Raw genomic sequence first — 12,437 nt, forward strand, 5'->3', positions numbered from 1 at the left:
GTATCTGTAACCCCTTCCAGTGAAAAGATATTTGCTTAAAGATCAATCTTCAGATTGATCAACTTGATCATGATTTAGGTCAACTTAAAGATCAATCTTTTCTCAGAAATATGTTCTCTAGCAGCTAAGTACAGCCTTCCTAAAACCTGCCAGATGATTATTTTCTCTTACGTCCACACTTTCCTTCGAGAAATATTTTTTAATTTGGTTAGCTCAGCTAACTGCTGTTCCTCGACAGCAAAACCAACTAGACAGGCAATGGGAATTGCAGAAACATGTAGTAACATGTAGCACAATTGGTTTCAACAGCTTCTCACTTAGCAACACTTTATGTAAGGAAGGCAGTGAGGCAGAAAGCCATGGAAGACTCCCGGCAGCTGAGCCGTGCGAGGGGAAGCAGCTCCCTGCTCACCTCAGAGGACAGACAACAAAAGCAGCCTTATGAGCACTCTGCTGGCCCTCAGCCTGACCCACATGGGCTCAGACACAGCACTGCCAGAATGATGTAACAGCTTATCCCCTCCTGACATGGGCAGCCAGGCTGAGCCTGGCCAGTGCCTGCCCTGCAGATTTCCAGTAAAACCAACCACAGCCAGCAGCCACGCTGAGCTCCAAGACAAAAACCTGCAAAAACCATCAGAAGCCCTTCCTTGACACCAGAATCTCCTCTCAGATCTTCCTTGGATCAGAATTTGTATTTATGCACACTCCTGTGGCATTTCAGAGAGAGGTAAGGAGGGCTGGCAGTGTGCCCTGCACATTATAGACACTGCCTTTGCACAGGACCCCCTTGCAAGGGCTTCTTAATGGATTCTGACTATCACATTTACTGTGAAATGAACATAGCAGATACTGTGGGCTAATTCATGAGCTACTTATGATTGATTCTTGTTTTCATCATCATAAAAGCAGACTTCCTGTGGTTAGCACAATCATTCCAATTCCCTCTTTGCTTACACTCATTTGAGCCAGCCACTGCTCCACTGACCCCACAGCATTTACCACATCAAGACTAAAATGGGTTTAATGACTGCAGACTGGGATCAGGTAACAAACACAGCCTTCCTTCACCCTGGTCTCACAGCACTGTCCACAATTATTTTTAAGCTGTTTGTTCATGTAAATTACTTCTCTCATCTGGACCAGGTAGCTGCCTGTAGCTTTTTCACAGCACTCACACTGTCCATGAGCTCAGGGTTCAAAGTAAAGGGTGCCACATCCAATCACCATCACCAGGGAGATTTTTGGGAAGTGTAATGTGATTATAGTCAAATCTAGTTTATCAGAACAGGGTAGAAAACATAAAAGTCATTAGACAAAAGGGATTTTTGGATAAATGAAGGACCTTGGAACTTATCTCATATACCTCAAGGGACGTGACCTTCTTTTAGATGAAGTGGTACTTTGATCCACGGGGTTTTAGATGACAGGCCCAAATGGCAGTGTGGCCAATAAGCCAGGAAACTCCTCCTGCTGTTTCAATGACTGACACAGGACTTCTTGCTACCATAAGCCATCCAGACACTGATTTACACTGGTTTCAAAGGATGGGCTGTTTAGCAGAGAAGTGATCCCACAGCAGTTCTATGGCACTGAGGAGAATATGATCTAGATCTAAAAGGGGGAAAGGTAGAGGGGAGGATGGAGAGAGGAGTTGCCAGTCTCGGCTCCTCTACTATCCTGCGTTTCTTTGGAATACTTCCATTCAGTTTGGCAGGGAACAGAAGCGTGGACAGCTCAAAAGATAAGGGTTTGTGCTCTGTGCAAGGCTCTAGAGATACACATAACCTAGAAAGGAAAGGCAGAACTAAGAAAGTTTAGCAGCTTTAACAAACTCTACAAGTACATAGGAAGAATATGCTAAGCTTTTTAAGAGCTAAAAATCATGCAGAAAACAGAGACAAATCCCATAAATGAGGGAAAGCAGAACTATGGGAATATAATCAGAAAAGCTAAAGAACAACTGAATTAATGATTAGCCAGGAACATAAAAGGCAACAAAAGAAGAATCTGTATGATCTGAAAAGCAGACAGGACAAGTTATGGTTCACAGAGAGGCAGAGCAAAGATGATGCAGAGAAGGCTACACCTCAACATACTCAACATGGCTCAACTTGCACAAGATCAACAGTGAACAATTTTACTACACATAATTGTTTTAAAAAGAAGCAGAAATTCAGGTTAGAATAGGAAACAGCAACTTATGAAACACTCAGAACGAGGAAGATGCAGCTTAGAAAGTTGTGTGGATCCTCCCTGACCCAAGAAGAGTATTTCAAACTTCAGAACAAACCAGACAAGAGTCTGCTTTATCTTCACAAACATCTTCCCAAACCCCACACTCTCTCTCTTGGAAAATTCTGCTGAAGCTGTGGAAAACTACAAACAAGTCAGTTAAGTGCCATCTTTGCAAAGATTTTGGAAAAAATAAACCAAGCAGTTTCCAAGTACCTAAATACCTACAGGGAAGGAGCACAACTTAAAAAAAATACTTCTGGCAATATCAGTTTGTCAGTAACAATGCAAACAAACTCATCTCCCCACTCCTGATTTTGCTTTTATAAAATTTGGGTCTCACCCCAAGTTAGGATGAGGAAAGCATCACAGGAAAGCATCTTCCAAAACCAAGACCATTGGTTCACAGCAGCTCCCAGATCTAAAAGCAGGAAATCAAGAAAAAAGGACTGAACAGCATACTGAGAGACAAGGCCTCAAACACATAACTAGACAAACGAGGAGTAAGTAGCTGGGCACTAGTTTGACAGGAAAAGGCTTACTGTGGCCAAAAAAGGACAAACCACAGTTTTTTTTATCCTAATGGGGATGCTATCCCTAAAACACTGGGATAATTATTTCGTTTTCTTTGGTGGTGGTGTCTCAGCTGGAGAAATGCCAAAATGTGGGGTTTGCACAGTAAGATAGATACTGGCAAACTGGGGAGAGTCCAGATAAGCAAAAGGGAGAGTTTGGGAAAACATTCTTCTAATCTTTCCTTGTAAAGCACATGTTTTCAGATAGGTTTCTCTAAAGCAGAGAAAACCCAAGCAGTAACAAAAATATTTCAGATAATATAATTTTTGAAGATAAAGGAAGAAAACAATTACATTCTAAATCAGTGGGGAGCTGAGTGAGGGGGATCAAGGAAGGGGAAATAAAAGAGCAATTTACTGGGCTAATTAAAAGTAAATCTCTGTGTGTGTGGTAACTAGAACCCCTGCTACTGAGGAAGGTTAAACTATTTATTTTTATACAAAGAGCACCAAGAGCAGTGCCTAGACAGGCTGGCATCCTCCTTGGAGAGAATAAGGATCCTGTTGTCCTGCAGGCATCTTAGTTTCTCTAACTGGGCAACTGGCGCAGCCTCCAGCAAAACTCAGCTGGCCACAGCACTAACTTACATTGTCTTCTCTCCATCCTCCCCAAGCTTAACGAGAATTGCTGGAGCAGAGTAAAGCATGCTCCCTCCACACCTTTCCAATTCCTAGCTGGAGTGCTGGCAATCTCAGCCCCAATCTGCCATTAAGGTCCAGAGAGCTGCAAAGCCTACAGCTTCAGGGACACTGGGGCTGGAAAGGGGATGCCAAGGGGAGCTCCTATAGGGCTCCCACTACATCAGCTCAGTCTCTCAGAGAACAAGGCCTACGGCTCTTCCACCTGAACCCCACCTACTCCTTCCCTCTTTGATGCTGGAGGACCTCAGTGGGATGGAGAAGGCATCAAGGCTGGCCCCTGCCTCTCCACAATGCCACTCAGATTGTACTTTAGGATCTGGAGCCAACAATTTTACTGTGTCGGTGACCTGCCGTCCCCCAGACTTCCACCTGGTCATAGGGTGCAACTGGTTCAGATAAAGGTGTCTGACCACTTAGTAACATCACCGTAAAGACTGAAAAATAAAGATGCTCCCAGTATTTGCAAGAAGGCTCCCTGCCTCTTTTTAGAAGGTTTCAAAAAGAAAGTTAGTCTTTGGGGCACAATGGCTCCTGTAGCTGAGCAAAAAACCCCATGCAATGATGCAGAACCTCTGAGTGAGGAACCAGCAGAAGAGCACTACTAAGAAAGACCACAGAAGGAACGAAGAGGAGAGAATAAATGGAATAACTAATACACATTTGCTCCAAGGTTCTCTCTGCACCAATTGGCAAAAAGAATACAACTGAATCATTAATAATTGAAGGAACTTGAAGACAAAGAGATTTTCATCCAGCGTTAAAGGGATGAAAGACGGCTGTAATGAGAGTTCTGATGACGGAATCATTTGCGGAGGGACTGGGAAGAAGGAGGTTATATTTTAAAGAAATGGTTCCTTTGTAAGACAAGAGCAAACATTCTCATCACTAATGCAGACGGACGCATCTGAAAGACCTTATTCAGCTGATGGTGTCACCAAACAGCCTTCTGGACACAAGCTCTCCACTAACAATACTAAACAAGGATAGGAGACTGCTGTAACAAAATATAAAGTGTCACTTGTTTATTCTTTTTAGCTTCATAAATCATTTAAGGATGAATATTAACAAGCAGCCAGTTTTCTGTGCCTTTCTTAACTGATGATTCTCTGTACATAGTTGATGGGAGCTTGAGCTTTCACTGCTTTTGGAAGTTGGCCCTGCAGACCAAGTCAGCACCAACATAAGTAGCAAAACACATGGGGGGTTATCCTTTCTTAGGAGCTGAATCTTGTACAGAGGAGTTTCCACTGACACCTTTTAAAGGCCCATCAGCAGTGGAGACAGGCACACTCATGTCACCCTCTAGCTCAAGGCCTGGAGTTTTGCACCAGACAGTTTCTGAGCAAATGAACTGTGCTAAGAGACAAACAGCACATTAACTTCACTGGCTTGCTGCCATATTCAAGGGGAAAGATGTTAGTGGAACTCAGTAAGACTGAAATGGATTGTTTTCCTCATAAAGAATAAAAAGCTACAATTTTAAAAACAGAAAGAGATCCGACTAGATAAATTTCTTAAGAGGAGGAAAAGTAAAAACAAAGAAACAGAAAGGAAAACAAAAAATACAAAACCAAGCAACCAAAAATCCCGTAAAAGCAAAGCACAACACCACATCATTTACAGAAAGTACTAGGACCCTACTGTGAACCAAAAACTCACATTATCAAAGTAACCAACTCCAAATAACTACCGATCCCTTAAATCTATCTTTGCAAACCTTCCCAAGTGCCAGTGTGGGGCTTGTGACAGCGCAAACCACAAAGGGCTTTTCAGATTTACACTGTAACATCATCACTCACCACAGCCAGCTCAATGAGCAGCAACTAGCAAGAAGGCGTGACAGAAAATGCAACAGAGCATGGCTCAGCCTGTCTGCAGCTCCACCTGAACAGAAGCCATGCACAGGACAGTGTCCTCCTGCAACCCTTCACACGTTAGTGGGACTTCTTCCCAGCTCCACACAAAGATTGTATTTTCTGGTCTGCTGGCTTTGCTTAAATCATCTTCTGCCATCCCCTGAGTATCCCCACTGCCATTAGCAGGATGGCAGGAGCTGTAGCAGCCACTGACCCAGGTGAGTGAGGCAGAATGGACCCCACAGACCCTGTTCTTGCTGTAGTCTGTCTGCAGATACACACACACACAGAGCCACAAAAGCCCAATAAACAGAATCTAGTCTATGAGGAAACTGGGATGGCTTTGTATTATTTTTTAGCTGCTGGGGATCTCGTTTGAGATGTTTTCCTCATAAAGTCTCACCTTTGTAAGCTGTGGATTTTGGGCAGAGTGACCCACGGCACAGCAGCGTGGGGAGGACTGTGTGCCCCTGGGAGGGACTCACACTGCAGCAGTTTGGGCAGCACTGCTGCTCATCAGAGTGGATCCAGGCTGGAGAAGTTCATGGAGAACTGTCTCTCATGGCAGGGACCCCACAGGCTCACAGGGGAAGGACTCCTCCCCAGAGCAGCAGAAGAAAACCTCAGGTGACAAACTGACCAAAACCCCCCTGCCCTGTGTCCCTGAGCTGTAGGTGGGAAGGAGAAGGGGGCTCGGGGAAGAAAAGGTGTTTTAAGAGCTTATTTTACTTCTCATTATGCTCTTCTGACTTTTTTAGTAATAAATTCACTTTGTACCTTTAAGTTGAGCCTGTTTTGCCTTGGAGCATTATCTCCCATTCCTTATTTCAACTCATTAACATTTCATTAATTTTTTTTCCCCTCTCCTCTGCCCAGCTGTGGCAGGGAGGGTGAGCGAGCGACTTTCATGTGCGTCTGGTGTTGGGTCAGTGTCAAACCACAACACTCACCTTTCCCAAAATGCAAAATACTCTATACTCTAGAGTTTAACAGGATCTATCAACCATTAAACACAGTTAAACACTGTGAATGTTTAGAAGCATTAAAACTTTTTGAGGAAGAAAAAAGAAAAAGGTATGAGCTTAGCTTATCCTCTGGTGTCTGCTTCTAGAGGCCCTTCCTAGGGGTCACACCTGGTGCTTTCAGGCAAGAAAACACTGTCTTCTCCTCAGAGATTTAGGATAATTCTGAAATGTTTCTGTGCTATAAATATAGAAGCAAATGTAAGTAAATTTAAAATTAGATAAACGCAATACACACTCACATTGCTAACACTCCATTTTTTTCCATTTGTTTTCCCTTGTTCTTCAACCTGTTTGCTGAAATTTATAATATTCTCTGACTTTGGCTTTCATCCATCTCTTTCCTCAGAGCCTTTTTCCTTGTCTCTTCTCATTCCCTTGAACAAGGGAGAAACTAAGTGTGGGACCATTCTCTATATAAAGCTATATTTTATTAATAAGTATAAACACACAAATTGGTTCAGACTGACTCCAACATGCAGCCAAGACAGAAATAACTGGAAACTATTTTATTTTGTAATGTCTTGGTAGAAATGATTTTACACTTCAGTAACTTGAAAAACAAGCTACTGTGACCAGAAAATGCTTTCTACCCTGCAACATGTGATCAGTACACGAATGGAAGGCAGAGTGCAAAGGCAGTTATCAGCTGAAGATAAAAAATCTCCTGACTGCATGCCCCTAATATCCAGAAGCTTGCCATCTGATAGAGAACTTGGAGAGTAAGATAAACTAAAAAGCTTAAGGCTTTTTTTTTTGTGCTTTCATTTTATTTTTATTCAACTACCACTCTACACGTTGCTATTTAATTTCTGTGGCTCAAGGTTTTACCCCTTTAAAAGACCAAAAGGTTCTCTCATCCTGAACTAATCTTTTATTCTTGAATGGCACTGGACTGAATGCCCTTATTTCCCCTGGGTATACCAAGGGTAGTGACAGCTGATCCTTGCCTGTACTACCCAGTCAATTATTCTTATTTTCCTTCTGAAACTCACAAAGACTCTTCAGGACTGAAAGCTCTCCCAGTGTGAGGGCACCTGCTAAGAAATTAATGCACGAGACAAAATAATGGGTGGGAGGAGGAAAGGGGCTGTGAGGCACCAAGTAGCTCACTGGAACCAGAGGCAACAGCTCAGCCTAGCTCCTGCATCTCTGCCCTGGCCACTCTTACACTGTACTGTTTCCATTTTCCACATAGCAGCAGCTTGAGACCTCAGCTCCAGATCAGACCCAGAGTCTGAGGTCCTGCATGCACCTGCACCAACTTACTGTCACATGTGTAAATACAGATGGACAACACCTGCCAGCTGCAGGTGAGGTGAGGTCTCAGAGGGGACCTGCTGAGGCACTTTCAGCTGGTATTGCATGACACAGGAATCTCTGAGAACAGCACAGAGGTTTGGCTGCCACAAGATCCTTCCTCACACCTCCCAGTCCATGTGCAGGGGGAGCACGAAAGAATGCAAAGAGGATGCAGCTTGAAAATTGAGAGCAAATGCTGTATGGACTGGTCCTAGAACACACACAAAAATCCCCAATGAAACAAAATCTCTACAAGCAAAGAGCACTTGGGTCCAAATCACTTATAGCTCATGCTGAAATCAACCAAGAATGTCTCTGCCAGTCTAAGTGAAAGAAAGCAAAACCCCTGGATTCAGCCAGGTGTCTTCAAGCTCTTAAAAGTGAAAGACTACCCCAAAGAATATGTTAAGAAAAACAGAAAAGAAAGATGTACTTTAAATAGAAGATTTGTCTTACCTGAAGATTCAGAGAGACTACATTACAGGAAGTGAAGCCCAGCCATACACACAGGTCCTGCTGCAAGCCTGGCTGCTCTCAGGGAAGAGCCAATCTGAGCCAAGGCTGATCTTAGGGACCAGAGTTTGGGGAGAGAGGGGAGGAGCCCCTCATCTTCCCAATGAGATCCCAGCAGGAGCAGAGGCTCCAAATGAAAAGCCCAGCTTTGGCAAACATAGGAAGCACAGGCAGAGCAAAGCCCAAGCTGACAAACAGGCTCACTCAGCTGCTGGCTGTTCGTTCATGCTGGTGCCATCTGCTTTACTCCATCCTTGGAGGGCTCATCCAGCAAGGAGGAACAGAGCCTGTTTGCCACCCTCCTGCTGAGGAGCACAGCAAAGATAGACTGCTCTGAGGGGAGAGGAGGCTGACCCTTCCCCAAAACAACCTGTGTGGAAGGGGCCAGGCTGCAGGGCAGGTAAGAGGGACAGAAGTGGGGGAATGAGACCAGAAAAGAGCTGAGGAAAGCAGCCAGGTGACTTGGTGACCCATCCCAGGCTCAGCAGAAGGGAGCAAGGAGGCTGCAGAGCCAGGACTGAAGCGGGATTTCAGCATGGGCAGAAGAACACCCATTATCCCAGCTGAAACCAGAGTGCTGCCCAAGCTGGATGGTGCTGACTGGATGGTGCGCAGCCCCTGGGCTGCTCCAGCAATCTTAGCAAGAGGAGGGACCCCACATTCCTGCACCTTTGCAGGATATACAGCCACAGCTTCCAGGGACAACACTCCTTATTCTGGAAGTTATTCCCAGACTGAAACTACCCTGATATTAAAGTACTAAGCACATTTGAGGCCCAGATTTCTGAAAAAATTGGTTACTAATTTCAGAGCTGTGTGGCTTCAAACGAGAAGACACAAGACAACCTTTGAGTTTGTCACCCAATGCAACACAGCCACAAGCTCTGGGACTGCTCCCTGAACACATGCACATCTCACATGGGTTTGGGGATACCAATATTGGATCAGCCATCCCATCCCAGCACTGATGCCATCCTCTCACCCATTGTTGTTGGTAAAGCCTCAGCACAGGAATCAAGTGCTAGAGAACTTCATATATATGTGTGTGTGTGTATATATATCCAGACACAGAGCATATAACTGTGAAACAACACCCCATCTGCTCACGTTACAACATTTTAAACACATGCAATTAACTGAACTGAAATGGCATAAGGATCACTCAGTGTCTTTTTCCCCGACTCCCACTATTTCCACCTTCCTCTCACCCTAACATATGGGAATGCCATATGAATTACTGAATGGATCATGCTAAAACTGGAGCCTGCAAAATCTATTTTTAATACAAATTATGGGGGGATATTGGCAGCCCGTGGTGCAGCATTGTTTGCCTTACAATTTTGGTCTGTTACTACTTCTGGCAAGCCCCACTTCCAGCACTGACATCTCCAAACTCTTCCGTATTTTTCCTTGGTGTTCTGAAATAAAACTCAGTTTCTTTGAGAGTTCTTTGGTGGGAACTTGGCAGGAATAGCAGGTCAGGGGAGAGTTAGCACACTGCAGTTTCTCCAGCCTGCTGTGCCCTTCTGCAGTAGCTATGAGATGCCCAGTTTTCCCTGTCAAAGCTACCAAGGTATTTATTAATCAATCATGTAGGGCTGTTGCCCTGAGCTTTCATGAAATGTCATGGAGACACACTAATCATGTGCTGCCCCAGGAAATGGGCAGAAAAGAGTCTATATGGGTTTTTATTGTCCCCTGGTACAAACTGGGAAGGTATACAGCTTTTTCACCCACTCTTGAAAGCCATTCCACCCTAAGGAGCTGAAAAAACAAGGTCAAAGTCTTAGCAGGAGAAATAATTGGAGCAACCTGATTTGTGTGTTGATTATTAATCCTGATGCACAGCTAGGGAGACGTACATTAGAGATCCATCAGCACGCAGACACAAAAATGAAGAATCTCTTTACAAGGCCACAGCAAGTTTTACTAGGCACTTTAAAACCAAGGCAGGTCAGGTCAGCCAGTTATTATTGCTCTGAGCAGCTCACACATCAGTGTCAGCATACATTACCTGAAATTGCAATGGTTATCAAGAACACCATTTTCTCCTACCCTTGAAAATCAATGAAACCTCATCTTTACAGCCAAATGCACCATCAGCAATGCAGACTCAATCCAAAACCAGTAGCAGATAAAAAACTTCAGGAGAGATCACAAAGAACTTGAGGGAACACATGCCAAAATAAAGTGATTTTGGACAGTAACTATTTCTTTTCTTTTAACCTGTACAGGCTCATCAGAATTGGGCTACACTGGAAAGTTGTCTTCTATAATGAATTTCACATGAAAAAAAAAAAAAAACCACTTCACACATACACAGAGAATCAGTGGATGCACAGTTTCTAAATTATTCCAGAAATTACATTCATATTTGTATATGAGATTTTACTTCAGAAAACACAGGTGCTGCCTAGGCAAAATGGGATGCTGGGACCTATCCAGCATTTCCAGCTGTGGCTGGAGACAACCAAGCCAGGGATTCACAGAGTTCCCAGTAGTTAAGAAAGGGAAGCTGGGTGCACTGAAGCAGCTTTAAAAATGTTTAACAAAGCAGAAACTGGAACTGATGTGTCATAAACTACTATCAACTACCATGAAACTGTTACTTCATTTTAATGTGCCACAAATCTAAGCCAGCCTCTTCAGGGTACCACCACTTCACACGCAGAGGCAGCTCAGAGTCTCACACTTAAAATACTTTCACATACTTCTTTTGCCCTCAATGAAAAAGAAATTCCCACTCATTTCTTCCTGGCTACTCTCTGCAGGACTGAAACTTCAGAAATGTTCTCATGGTTTTCCCTGTGACAGTGAAATTTGTTGGCACGGCTGTGCTTTCTTGTGTATCAGGTTTTTACTCTTTACGGGCAAACTCCCTTTTCATCACTCAGTACCAGAGATTTTATTTTGTTTTTCCTGATGTAACCATAGATCAAGGGATCTGAAACAGTTTAGAGCATGATTAGAATCCGTAGTGGATTAGACACCCAAGTAAAGGAATAAAGACCGTGTGCTCCAAAAAAAAAAAACAGGTTTCTACTATTCCTTCCTCAGAAGAGATCAGGAAGAACAGGGCACCTATTCTTATGGTCAGTGTGGCCAAACTCAACTGGGAAAGAAGCCCAAGTTGAGACACAAGCACCAGAAAAAGCCAGTAAGAAATTAAACCTTCAACAAGCAGTAGTGCTGGGGAGAGGCAGCATGCCTGAGATGGAGCTCAGGGGGAGACACAGCTCAGCTTCAGTGACCAAGGCACTGCCCTCACATGACAGCAGAGCCCTTGAACTGGTCAGGTGGAGCTCCCCCATCCCATATGTTCCTCTGGCTCAGAGCGTGATCCACTCTGCCTTCCCTTCAGCAGGGGGAAGACAGGGAGTGGGAAGAGGGCAAATTAATTCAGAAGCTCTTGGCAGGCATATAAGTAAAAAAATAAAGCCAGAAGTTATGTAGACCAAGCCCTGTGCTGCCAAATGAAGTCATATGTGGCATGGTTCTGATTTGAGTATATTTTTTTAAATCTTTATTGTTGTTGTTGTTATTATTTTTAGCATTTGGCAAAAGGAGACAGGAAATACCTTGCTGGTGATGTCTGCTCCCAGCACAAGTCAGTGTGGAATGCTGAATAGCTTACCCTGGAAAAAAGGGAGAACCAACTATTTTCAGCCCCAACCTAGACTGTTCCTCACGTAAGCAGCATTGCAACAATTTTAGTTTTGTTTCTATTTTATAAGAGGCTATTACATGAGGAGAACAAACATTCCCAAGAATGTTCACATTTCTCCTCCTCTAAACTGGGCATGGTTTGGGGGAAGAGGAAATTTGCACACATATGCACTTGTGAAAGTTGAGTTCAATTTAACAGGAAAGAGCCTCTGTTCAGTTAAAAGCCTTATAAAGAAATGAACCCTGAAAGAATCCTGCCTTTCAGATATGTAAACACAAAACCAGAATACACTGGCTCATCTGTAAAGTGAAATACATGGCTCCAGTGGAGGATACAAGTAACTCCCAGTCAAGCCAAGGGTTGACTGACTGACATTAAAGACTTGCTCCCTGCAGCAGCAGAACGTATGGTCTAACAGGAAATCAAATTTGGAAGGAACCTGTTTTTAACTCCTGGGCAAAGAAGTAGTTTAAGCATAAGGAGGTTGTAAAATTATGTTGCTTACAAAAGATAGGATCAGTTTAGGAAATATATAGAGCATCAAATTCATAGAACACTAAGCAAGCCACCTACAAATCTCTTGCTTGAAGTGAAAGCCAAAAATACAGCTCTCTTCTCTGACAGA

At 43.7% G+C, this 12,437-nt stretch overlaps 1 protein-coding gene across 26 annotated transcripts in view; it reads right to left on the bottom strand.

The window, feature by feature from the left end:
• MAP2 (microtubule associated protein 2) overlaps nt 1-12,437 on the bottom strand; it is a 220,107-nt gene that overhangs the window by 133,772 nt on the left and 73,898 nt on the right. The window contains exon 1 of one of the 26 annotated variants that reach the window (XM_030952100.1): nt 8,089-8,105. The exons of the other annotated variants lie outside the window; for them this stretch is intronic. The gene's annotated coding sequence lies outside the window, so the exon portion shown is untranslated. Of the gene's footprint in view, nt 1-8,088; nt 8,106-12,437 lie in introns of those variants that run through there. 26 annotated transcript variants of the gene reach the window in all.

Source organism: Camarhynchus parvulus, chromosome 7 (assembly GCF_901933205.1).
Source record: "Camarhynchus parvulus chromosome 7, STF_HiC, whole genome shotgun sequence".
Lineage (NCBI taxonomy): Eukaryota > Metazoa > Chordata > Aves > Passeriformes > Thraupidae > Camarhynchus > Camarhynchus parvulus.